The sequence below is a fragment of the Cucumis melo genome, chromosome 4 (genome assembly GCF_025177605.1).
Source record: "Cucumis melo cultivar AY chromosome 4, USDA_Cmelo_AY_1.0, whole genome shotgun sequence".
NCBI classification, from domain to species: domain Eukaryota; kingdom Viridiplantae; phylum Streptophyta; class Magnoliopsida; order Cucurbitales; family Cucurbitaceae; genus Cucumis; species Cucumis melo.
Genome location: NC_066860.1, coordinates 16,823,797 through 16,836,170, shown reverse-complemented (window position 1 = coordinate 16,836,170; position 12,374 = coordinate 16,823,797).

Sequence of the window (12,374 nt, the reverse complement as noted above, 5' to 3'; positions counted from 1 at the left end):
GGTTGGTCAATAGCATAGCTCTTTCTTTCTTGGTCTCCTTTCTCCTTTGAAAGGCCTTCGCATTCCTAATCTGGTGGAGGGCCGAACGACTTTCTTTGCCCCAACTTGGCGAATCGCATCCCCACGTAACGACATTCTTTGTGCGCCCTTAGTCGTTCTCACTCAGTCTTTCCAAGGGCTGGGGAGGCAGTCTACGAAGCTCAGTCTATCTCCATGCCAACTATCAAATACGACCTTCTCAAAGAAAAAATGGAATGGTCGGCCCCAAGAGTGCTTATGTCATATAGGAAGGCTGGAAATAATCCCATAAGTTCAAAAGAAGAAGAAGTTTGAGTCATCCGCATCTCTGGATCCTTTCATCCTACATATTTCCATGGGGCGGTCAGACGAGTTTAAAGGAGCGAAGTGAAACATATTTATCTAAGAAAAGAAGAGAAAGCGAGTCCTTCACAAATTCTTTGCCCCTAACTATAAAAGTGCAACATAAGAATTCCACAGATCCTTAGATGTAAAAGTAAAAACAAAGACTCAATGAAATATGAGTTCGTTTAGTTAAGGTTCATAGAATATTGAAAGGACTCCAGACGAGTTCTAGAGGTCTCGATTGAAAGGAGAGTGAGGCACAAATAATTTACGAATAAAGTTAAAGAAGTCTCGAATAATTTGAGCTTTGAATTCCACTCATTCAATGCTTGAGGACGGACGTAGGACCACTCAAACTTCTATCGTCTAGACCGGAAGGAATAAGAGAAATCAAAGTCCAGGTTGGTTGGTAAGCCTAGTGATAGGAAACTATCTAGCTTGGTTGAGAGAGCACTTGTTGGGTCCAATCTTTCTTTCTTGCTAAATGTTACGGCCTAAATGCTAAGCTATTGACCTTACTTGTTTGGATGGGTGTTCACCCCAAAGTGTTCCCGAACCACATGCATATATCTGTAAGTAACTTAGTGCAACATGGAAAATTGAATTGAGAGGAATCAGTAAATAAAAGAAAAAGGAAGATCTGACAATAAAGTATATCGTATTTGATGTCCTTGGGCTAAGGAGTGTCCACATGAGTTCGTTTAGGTGTCTACACAGGAATAAAAAAGGCTATTTGATTCTTTAGATCTAGGTAGAGTCTCGATCAGTAAAGAGAGTTGTAGATTCGTAAGATCATGATAAAGTTCCCTTCACTTGAGAAACTATTAGTCAAGCGCGGGAGGGCTATAACTAGCATAACAGCCTTCAATCGGAAAAAAGCTCTCAAGCCCCTACTCCTAAGTTGGAGCAAGAAGCAAGGGATTGAGTGCAGTAGGTCTTTTATGAGAGAAAAGAGAGGAGAACAGATATTCTTTGCTCGAGAAAATTCTTTTATAACTGATAATGAGTTTACAGGGAAGATTACTTCTTTTTTTAAGAGGGGGAGTAGCATATTCTATCCTCCCCCACCGGCTCCCATAAAGTAGCTTACTCTCTCTCACCACTATCAAATAGAAGGGGGAATAGGGCATGGCGTCGTGTTAGCACACCAAAGAAGAGTCTAACTAAAAAGGCAACTTCAAGCTCAAGCCTCATCCCTTTCTTCATTCTCATCAAAGGTCTTGTGAATACTTGGTAGATATTCTGGTAACAATAGTACTCAAGGCTTCACAAGGAGTTGACCCAAATAAGATTTTCTCTTATGTAGCTGAGTTCTAGCTTGCTTCTACAACTCGGTCTTGTTCATATCGCTACGTAGGCACCGACCCTACTACTTTTTATTCTTCATTCAACTTAACTCGTGGAACATATTCATCCCTTGCCCCTCTTGTCTTCTTTTTCTACTTTCAGTGGATAGTCAGACCTCTGAATTCCAATCAAAAGACTATATTAACAATTCTACCTTTAGGCAGCTTCACACCACTCCGTGGCCCTATTGGTATTGCTATCGCTTCAACAGGATGTATCTAACCTTGCTCCTCAACCTATTCTATTCCTTCACACCTTTCATTAGTCGTAAAGCTTCGCTTCCTATTTCTATGACTCATTCAACCAGACTCTTTCTGACTATCTTCCTTCTAAGGATCGAACTGGAACTCTTCTCCAACTTAGCAGGGCAGAATCAAGGAGAGAGGGTATCTATATTCATGCTGGCCTTTTCACATGCAAGTTGGACGACTCAGATCGCTTTCATTTTCTCTACTAAAGAACGAGGAAAAGATGTCATTCAAACCAATCCGTGGGTCATTGATTCTTGACAAAGGCTCAAAGAATTTGAGAAGGAGAACAAGGTTTTGAATATGGATAGTCCTTCGGACCCCGAAGGTTATGAAATAACTCGACTGAAAGGTGCGAAGTAGCTCGACTAAGAAGAAGAGGATCAAATGAGAAGAATTTGAAAGCGAAAATCCTTATCATTATTCTTAAAAGGAGTGCAAAGAAGTGAATAAAGGCTCAATTCCTAGGTGGAGAAGGACTTATTTGATTCCTCCATTTCATAGCTAAAAGCGAGATCAGCCGCCCACAGAGCAGTTCAAAGATTCTTTCTATCTTGACCGAGTACTCTTTCTTGCCCTTTCAGAGGAAGAAATGTAAGGATGAAGATCAATGAACTTATACATCATTACAAAGATCCCAATCACAGTTGCTAACTTAGCTTTATCTCGTTCTACTCGCACCTGGTCTCACCTATATGGCCTTTTTATGGTCTCGGTCCTTCGCCATGGAAACTGGGGATGAGTTAAATCCTAAGACTGGAAGGTATCCTCTTGCTCGCTATTAGGTGGGGATGCTTCATCCTCTTTTTCTTCATACATTTTATGAAATAATGTCTTATCACTAGCTATCCACTAACTAAATCGTATGAGTTCTCTGCTTTGTTCATTGACTTTGTATCAAATAAGCAAAGCTATTCCTCAACCGCATAGAATGAGTTTTTTAGGTGTCTGAGATTCCAAAAGAACCAAGAAGAGGATAAAGGATCAGTCTCGACCTACTGAATAAGACGAGAGCGGGAGGTTTATTCATAGTTTGAAAGTGGAATGAGAGAGAAGAAAGAAAGAGGAATTCTCAGTGAATTAACAATTTGAGTCTTCCACGCATTTCATGTGATCTTTTTGAAATTCAAATAAGTCAGAGTCCTTGTTCATTCAGGCGGTGGTTGAGTTATTCCTTGAGGTAGAAATCAATGGTCATCTTCTCGAATGGAAGGATCCCGGAGAGGGGAAGGGCCGAGTTTCATCAAGAAAGAGTTAGAATTCTCTCTTTCATCATGAAAAGATGAAGACACAAGTAGGGATAGGGTAAAAGGACTTGTCCTTATCTTTTTGAAATCAGATAGGTAAGAAGAAGAGGAAGGGGAATGAGATCTTTGAGTCATTCAACCTTCTTTCATTTTGTTTCTCCCTTTCCGTAGGGTTCGAGTATCTATCAATAGGCAGTGAGAAGCCATTGAAATTTCCATCTTATCTTTCAAGTTGGGATTGAGGAGTCTCCCTGCTTATTTTATTCTCGAGTAGAGTAGTAGATGCTGGAAATCTTCTCGACTAAGCCGCTATCCTGATCCTTAAAGCAGTTCACATAAGAAAAGGAATGAGTGGAAGAGAAAGAGAAATCTATCTCACTAGTAGTTGTCTAAGAAGAATCACTATCAATTAGGAGTAGAAGGTGGAAGAAGGAGACCGTGCACCAGTATGTCTTCCATGAGGTCTATAGGATGGACACGCAAAGAAAGTAGCTCGAGGCCCACGTAGCGGTGAGAAGAAAGAATGAACTCATGAGCCATAAACTTATTAAAGAAAGAGAGAATTCTATCAAAGAATAAATAGTTATGACTTGATAAACTAGTTTTGATTATAAGAAGAAGATATAAGTCGGCGCGAAGCGACTGCCCACAAAGCGAATCAGGTTCAGTCAGAAGAAGCGGAGACAAGTCAGATAAGAAGCCAGAGAAGACTCAAGAGGAGGGAGGCAAAGAAAAAACCTACTAAAAGGAAGAAGACTCCTAATCTCTAATTTATGAGATTAGAAAGTTCAGTCAGAAAATCAAAGCCTATCCTTTTAGAGGAGATGAAGGCATAACCTACTATTCAAATATAAGGAGAGGAAACCTAAAAAACCTACTAAAGGGAGGCTCCGTAACGTACGGAGCGAAGAGATTGTGAAAGAGCCCTTAGATTAATAAAAGCTATTATTTCTCAGAAAGTTAATATAGATATAAACAAGTCTAGAGACTCAAAGAATTTGAGAGGTCAAAGCCCTCAATAAAAAATAAAGGAAAAGAGAGGCTCCATAGGAGTTGAGACTTTATAGTCGTGCAAAGACATAGAAGGAGTCGAGAGGAAAGGTCGAAGAAGAGGTCTTGAGTTCTGGTGTCTATTTGCTTACCACTCTCAATTAGGACAAATATCAGTTCTTCACCCTACTAGCCCACGTAGTGGGAAAGTTCGCCTTTCGCATAAAGCTAGACAACAATATTACCTAGTGGCTACTATGAGGGGAAAAATCTATCTCAAAGACAAGGATCAGAAGAGAGTTAAACATTGTTCCCTCTTCTCAACTCCTACGGAGCCTCTCTCTTTTTGTTTAAGTTGTTCTTCGATGATCATTGGGTATTCTTTAAGCTATAACCTTGCTTTTCACTTCAGTAAGCCAACTCTCAGTCAAGAGTAGAAAAGATCTTTCACAAATAAAGAGAGAAGAGAGGCAAGAGGCCTTAGCAAATCATGCTTACAAATGATGAGAATGATGCCTCAACCCAAAGCCTACTTATTCTCTCTCATTCTGCTACCTAGCAAATCAATTTCCGATCGATCCCAATCTTTTCACTCTTCTCCGACCGATGGGCATTCCTCTACCCCTGTCTTTGATTCTGATTCCTAAATTGAGAATGCTAACTCAGACTTGATGACTCTTGAAGTTATTAATAAAATGAAAGAGAGAAGCTTCAAAGAATTTGAGAAAAAATAAAGAGAAAAAGAACGAGACATAAAACTTTTCATGATCTTCTTATCTTTCTTATCTTATTGAATATTTTAACTATCATCAGCAAGGGCCAGACTCCTCGTCTTCACCCTCCGAATTCATCCTCCTTCTACGTCAAAGGAAACAAAGGCTCAAAGTTCATTGAACAAAGGGAATTCAATTACTCCAGACTAAAATCACTAAATATTCTTGCAAATATCTTTTTATTTGACTTTTTGCAAATTCTTTGCTACCCTAATTAAGCTACGGAGGACGAGTAGTCTTCTTCCACGTGATTTCTCATTGGTAGAATGATTCTTATCCTTCTACCTTGAGAAAATGAGATTCAAGGTCAGTATTTGAGTTGAAGAAGAAGCAAGGGTCAAGGATTACTAGATCCTTATCTTCTTCTTTCAATATTTCAATCATTGTATTTCAGGAATAAGCTGAGGCAGAGGAATCACTCAAGACCTAAGAGGCATAAAGGAAAGCGCTCGACCGCCATTGTATTTCAGGAATAAGCTGAGGCAGAGTAGGAGTCATCATTCCCAGTTTTTCTATAAAGGAATATGCTAACCAACCCCTGAGCTTAGAGAAGTCGAAGTTCTTTCTTATGATCAATTCATTCTCAGTTTATCAAGCCTAATGCCAACGAGATGGTATCACAGTCTCAAAAGTCGAATCAATGTAATCATCAATAGAGACCCTAAATATAGGATAGAAAGGGCTTAGCCGTATAGGATAGGTTAAGCACTCGACTTAAAAAAACTAGAATTAAGATACTTCAAACGAATCAGAATTCCATATTCATCTGAAAGGAGAGGGGCAAGCCACTCGAGTGAGGTTAGGAAGGAGAGATTCAAAGAAAATAATAAGGGGCTATTCAGGCTCAAAGAATTTGAGAAATTCCATGAACCCAACTACGGAGGACGAGTAGTCCGGAGGATTCATGAAATTCCATAAAAGCTATCGCTTTCCATTTGATCCACAAGTCTCATTGATAAGGACTGGATATAAACAAGTCAACAGGATCAAAGAATTTGAGACTGTTAGGAGAAGAGCCTCCATTAGGGAAGGTGAAGGACAGGTCCTAATTAAGTTACTTTAGACGAGTCAGAAATCCATATTCATCTGAAAGGAGAGGCTCTATAGGCGTTGAGACTGTAAGGAGAGGAGCGAAAGCCACTCGAGTGAGGTTAGGAAGGCTCCATAGGAGATTGATTCTTTGCTTCTTATCCTTTAAAGGAGTGGAACTCAGAAATTCTCCTTATTTTATGACTTTAAAGCAATTCAGATAGAGGGTCAAATCCCAAGGTTAATATGGATAGCCAATGAGACCATAGGTGAAAGTCTAATCTTGAAAACGAGACAAACCTTTGTCTGTAATGGACGATTGACGGAGGAGAAGTCTCAGGAATAGTTCCCAAAAGAGCTTTCACAAGGTTCTATTTTATTGAGCAAGGAGAAAAGAATAAAGCCTAGAGTCAGAAGGCATGCACAATCCTGTGAGGTAACCAGTAGAAAGTAGCCTCAACGCTCTTCCAATAAGAAACCTTACCACACCTTTCAGAGAAGCTTGGGTCAGACCAAACTTGAGTTCTTCGACATTCATTCGTTTTTCTTTCGTAGAGTGAGGATCATTATAGCCCACTACGTGGTCGTTTGCTTAAGGCACTAAGATCTGGTAGGAGGACTGATATTGGGAACAAAGTAAAGGTTCACCCTAAACTTGCTTGAGTTTTTTGCTTCATGGAAGTGGTTGAATCTTTTATCTGACTCAATTTGATAATGAGCTATATGTTAATTTCTCTCTTTATCCATGAAAGGCTAGGCTTTTTGCCTTAGCCCCTATCATAACAAGAAGGCTCTGTAGTGAACCTACGATGACTCACTTTCAAATACTTACACAAGAAAGAATGCCCAGGAGCTCATTCAAACTCCCATCGCTGAGCTTCTTTTTGATCTAATACTTGATCCCTCACTTTTTTTCTACGTTTACTTACTCGCCAAAAGAGAGAGATGAGTCAAGGGTTAGGATCGGTATTGAGTCTTGAGCTACTGCACCCCGAGCTTTGTTCTTCGTATGCATCTATATCTTGCAATTTCTTTTAGAAAAAATTGCTAAGCCTTTTTCTTAAGGTCCCAAGAGTCCATTTTATATAGAATTTACATGTAAGGTTGCATGTGCATGCACACACATGAGCCAACAACATATAACCCACTAACCATTAGAGGGCATAATGTCTTCATAGTTTGCTAACACCTAGCCCACTATAGTTAGTGGGTTTATCCAACAAAAATGTTGGATTTTCGCACTAACTTTGGTCAAAGGCTAAAATTATTCTTTGGTTAAAGTCGAACTTTGACTTTTCAAACCAAAAAGTCAACATTTTGACTTTTTACAATTTTGTCTGTCTTGACTAATTTTGACCTTCCAATCATGAATCCGCATTTATTTTCTCAAGATTCAAATCACATTTGAATATATTGCCAATCAAAGTTTGACTTTTCAAAAATCAAAAATCAACATTTTGACTTTTTACAACATTGACTATTTCCATCTTTTTCAAGCTTCCGAGTATGAATCCACATTCATATCTTTAATATTTAAATCCTATTTAAGCATAAAGCTCTATTAGTAATTTAACACCGATGGTTATATCACATGTACTTGTCGGTTTCTCTCTCCTTTCCTGTTTCAAACAATTTGACTCATTCCATCATACTGTTCTAAGTTTATTCCATATAAGCTAGCAGAGGCTCCAACGATCCGTGACTAACAAGATAAACTCTTTTATATCGAGCTAATCAACATTTGTTAACTAACGGGTCATTCCACTAAAGTCCCGTAGTTGCACTCCCCTCACTATAGATATATTTGTGTCCATTTGATATAACTATGATCAATAAGTTAATCCTTCACAGGTTGTTCGTAAGCTTGGTTGGGTCAAAAAGCATCGCTTTACCCCTAAGACTACATCTTTCTCTTTAAGTCCCACTGATCCACTATTAAACAATTGGTTTTAAGGTACAACCTAAGACTTGGATTCAGTCTCTACGAGAACAACCTATTTACTAACCCTAAGGTGAGTAGGAGTGAATTCCATCTTGCACCCTATGTTACCAATTATCCACCCGATCTTACCTCTAAATGGGAGGCTTATTGGGTCAATGCTAATGAGTTGCCCTCACCTATGTAGATCTAAGGATAATCTCGTGTGAACAGAAGTTCACAGTTAGCTTAGGATTAAGATTAAGTTACCTAGGTAATCAATAATGGAGATAGTTAGTTTTAAACAGTAAACGGCGTTATAACGTAAAAGTGACTATTTCATGGTTCTATCTTATGTAAACCTTTTACATAGGATGTCTCCACTTTCATGTCTCTACGTGAACGATTCAAGATTACATTGTTTATATTAACTACAAAGCGGGCTACATCCATAAATCTCTGAATAAGGTACCTAACCTTTATTTATATACTATAGACTATTTAGGCTATTTACTCGAACTTAATCCATATTTACGTCTCTACAAAAAGTCCAAGTTTACTCAAAATAGCCTTGGGATCTTAGTTTATTGGATTTAAAATTATAGTATTCAATTTCTCAATGACGACTTTATTGAATAGAATATGATTACAAACTACGAGTTTTAGGACATAATTTCCAACAAACTCCCACTTGGACTAAAACTCCTAGTGGGATGAAAATGTTTGAATTTAACCATAAGAGAGAATAATACATATGAGTACAATAAACATATGAATACAATAAACTAAGGCACATGCCCAATAAATCTCCCACTTGTCCTAATTTACAAACATCGTAGACCTAAATTCTGTAGGTGGCCCTTAAACACTTTAGCCGTGAGGGCTTTTGTAAAAGGATCATAAATGTTTTGCTCGGAAGAAATCTGGGTCACTACAACATCACCACGATGTACAATTTCCCTAATAAGATGGTACTTGCGTTCAATATGATTTTCCCGTTTATGGCTTCTAGGTTCTTGTGAATTTTCAACTACACCACTGTTGTCACAGTATAAAGTGATTGGTAGATGCATATTTGGAACAATTTCCAGATCTGTCAAGAATTTCCTTAGTCATACTGCTTCCTTTGCTGCTTTGCAAGTTGTTACATATTTAGCTTCCATTGTGGAGTCGGCTATACAAGTTTGTTTTACGCTTCTCCATACTACTGCTCCTCCATTTAAAGTGAATACTGATCCTGATGTAGACTTTCTAGCATCTTTATCCGTTTGGAAATCATAATCAGTGTACCCAGTAAGGATCAGATCCTTAGATCATATACGAGCATGTAGTCTTTTGTTCTTTTAAGATATTTTAGAATATTCTTAATGGTTGTCCAGTGATCACGTTCGGGATTGGACTGATACCTATGGACCATTCTTACTGAAAAGCAAATGTCAGATCTAGTACATAACATTGCATACATCAAACTTCCAACAGCGAAAGCATAGGGAATTTTTTCTCACATCCTCAATTTCTTGAGGTGTCTTAGGACATTATTCCTTTGACAAATGAATTCCATATCTGTACGGCAGCAAATCCTTTTTGGAATTCTGCATTTTATATTAGACAACATTTTCTCAATATAGGATGCTTGAGACATGTCTAGTGTTTTATTTTTATGGTTCCAAACAAGTTGGATTCCAAGAACCTATTGTGCATCTCCCAAATCTTTCATTTGAAATTGCGTAGCTAGCCATTTCTTGATATCAGTAAGATAACCTACGTCATTCCCAATGAGTAGAATATCATCTACATATAATACTAAGAATGCTACAATGGAATTAACGACCTTTTTGTAAACACAAGGTTCGACAACATTTTGTTCAAAGCCATAAGACTTAATTGCAGTATCAAATCTTATATTCCAGGATCTAGATGCTTGCTTCAAACCATAAATGGATTTTTGAAGCTTACAAACCTTTTGTTCTTGACCCTTTTCTATAAACCCCTCTGGTTGAGCCATATAGATACTTATCTCAAGATTTCCATTCAAAAAAGTTGTCTTGACATCCATCAGCCAAATTTCATAATCATAAAAAGTGACTATGTATAAGAGTATTCTAATTGACTTTAGCATGGCAACGAGAGAGAAAGTTTCTTCATTTCGAGGTATAACCTTTTGCCACAAGTCGAGCCTTAAAAGTCTGTACTTTACCGGCTTGGTCTCATTTTCTTTTTTAGATCCATTTACAACCAATAGAGTTTACGTCATTTGGTTGATCTACTAAAGTCCAGACAATATTGAAATACATAGACTCCATTTCGAGGTCAATGGCTTTGATCCACTGGTCACGGTTTACATCATCTATTGCCTATTTATAGGTTAGTGAATCCTCTATGCCATCATAAGGTATGACGACATGAGTTTCACTTAAACCCAAGTAACAACCAGACTGATGAACAACCCTCCCACTACGTCGAGACTCTCTCAACTCTTGAAAAGGATGTGTTTGACCAGATTTCCTAGTTTTATCAACTACTTTAGTGGATGAACTAGGTTTATCTGTAGCACTCTTGAAAATTTATTTTAATACTAGTTTATTGCAAGGTTGATGATCCTTGATGTGGTCTTCTTCTAAGAATGTGACATTTGTTAATACAAATACTTTATTTTCTTGAGGATCATAAAACAGACTACCTCTAGATTCTTTTGGATAACCTATGAATAAGCATAATTTTGAATGATGTTCCAATTTGTTAGGATTTTGCACTAACATGTGTGCCGGACATCCCTAAATTCTAAAGTGATGTAAACTTCCTTTACACCATTTCCATAGCTCATAAGGTGTTTCTAAATCACTTTTAGAGGGAACATTATTCAAAATATAAACTGCTATTTCTAAAGCATATCCCCAAAAGGAATCTGACAACTGAGAAAAGATCACATAGAGCGAACCATGTCTAACAAGGTTCAGTTTCTTCTTTCTGATACACCATTCTGCTGAGGCGTACTAGGTGCAGAGAGTTGTGACTGGATTCCATGTTCTATCTAATAGTCTTGGAATCGTAAGTCCAAATATTCTCCACCTCGATCTGATCGAAGTATTTTTATTGTTTTACCCAATTCATTCTCAACTTCAGCCTTATATTCTTTAAATTTTTCAAAAGAATCAGACTTGTAACATGACCGTACCTCGAATAATCATCAATAAAACTAATGAAATATTCGTACCCTCCCCGACCTTTAATGTTCATTGGTCCACAGAGGTCCGAATGTACAAGCTCTAAAGGTATTTTGGCTCTGATACCTTTTCCAGTAAAAGATCTCTTGGTTATTTTTCCTTCAAGACAAGATTCACAAGGAGGTAAAGAGTTATCTTCTAACTCACTTAGAAGTCCACTTTTAACTAATCTCCCAATATCAAGTGCCATAAATAGGCATTAGAAGAAACTTTTTGTCTTTTATTCTGAGTTTTGACTGTTCTAAACATTTCAGTATTTAAGACAAAATTTGCTCGTGTTGGTCTTAACTTATATAAGTTCTTTTCATGTATAGCAAAATAGATTTGGATACCTTTATAGAAAATGAACGCTTCATTAATTTCAAAAGATATTCTATACATGTGTTCCAAAATATAAGATATAGATATTAAATTTCTTTTCATTTGTGGTAATATAAGACATTCTTTAGTATGATATATTTATTTCCAAAATACAACTTTAAATCTCCCACTGCTTCAGTTGAGACCATCTCTCCTGTTCCAACCTTGAGAGTGATCTCGCCTTCTGAAAGCCTTTTCCAAGAACTAATATGGTCAGTGACTCCTGAATCTAATATCTAGGTTGAATTTTCATATTCCACTAAATATGTTTCAACAACTAGTAAATCATATTTACCTTACGTTTCCTTCTCTGCCTTTTTCTCTGCAAGGTACTTTTGTAGTTTCTCAACCAGTGCCCGTTCTGACCACAGAGGTAACACTTACCTTTTGCTGCAGCTTTCTTTCCCTTGTTCTGTTTGGGAGTCTTCTCCTTTCCCTTCTTTTTATTTGAGGTTTAGGTTTTGAGGGTCCAACTTTGGTTTTAGAGAACGATCCTCTTGAAAATTTTCTTTTTGTGGTAGCAACATTTGCTTCCACTTGTTTTCCCTTACCCATGGTAACGGTCTAAAATCGCTGGAGCTCGTTTAGAAGAGTTGTTAGGTTAAACTCTATCTTGTTTAGAGACGCATTTGTTTGAAATGGTATGAAGCTCTTTGTAAGAGACTCTAAGATAAAACTAACCCGATTAGCCTCATCGATAGCACCACCATTTACTTCAGCAATGTTGAAGTGCATCATTATGTCCAGGACATGTTCTCTAACAGAGGTACTCTCCTTTATACGCTTAGTGTAAATGTATTTGATTGCCTCGTGTCTTAGGGACCATTCTGGTTGCCTAAATGTTGCCCTTAATGCATCCATAATTTCTTTAGCCG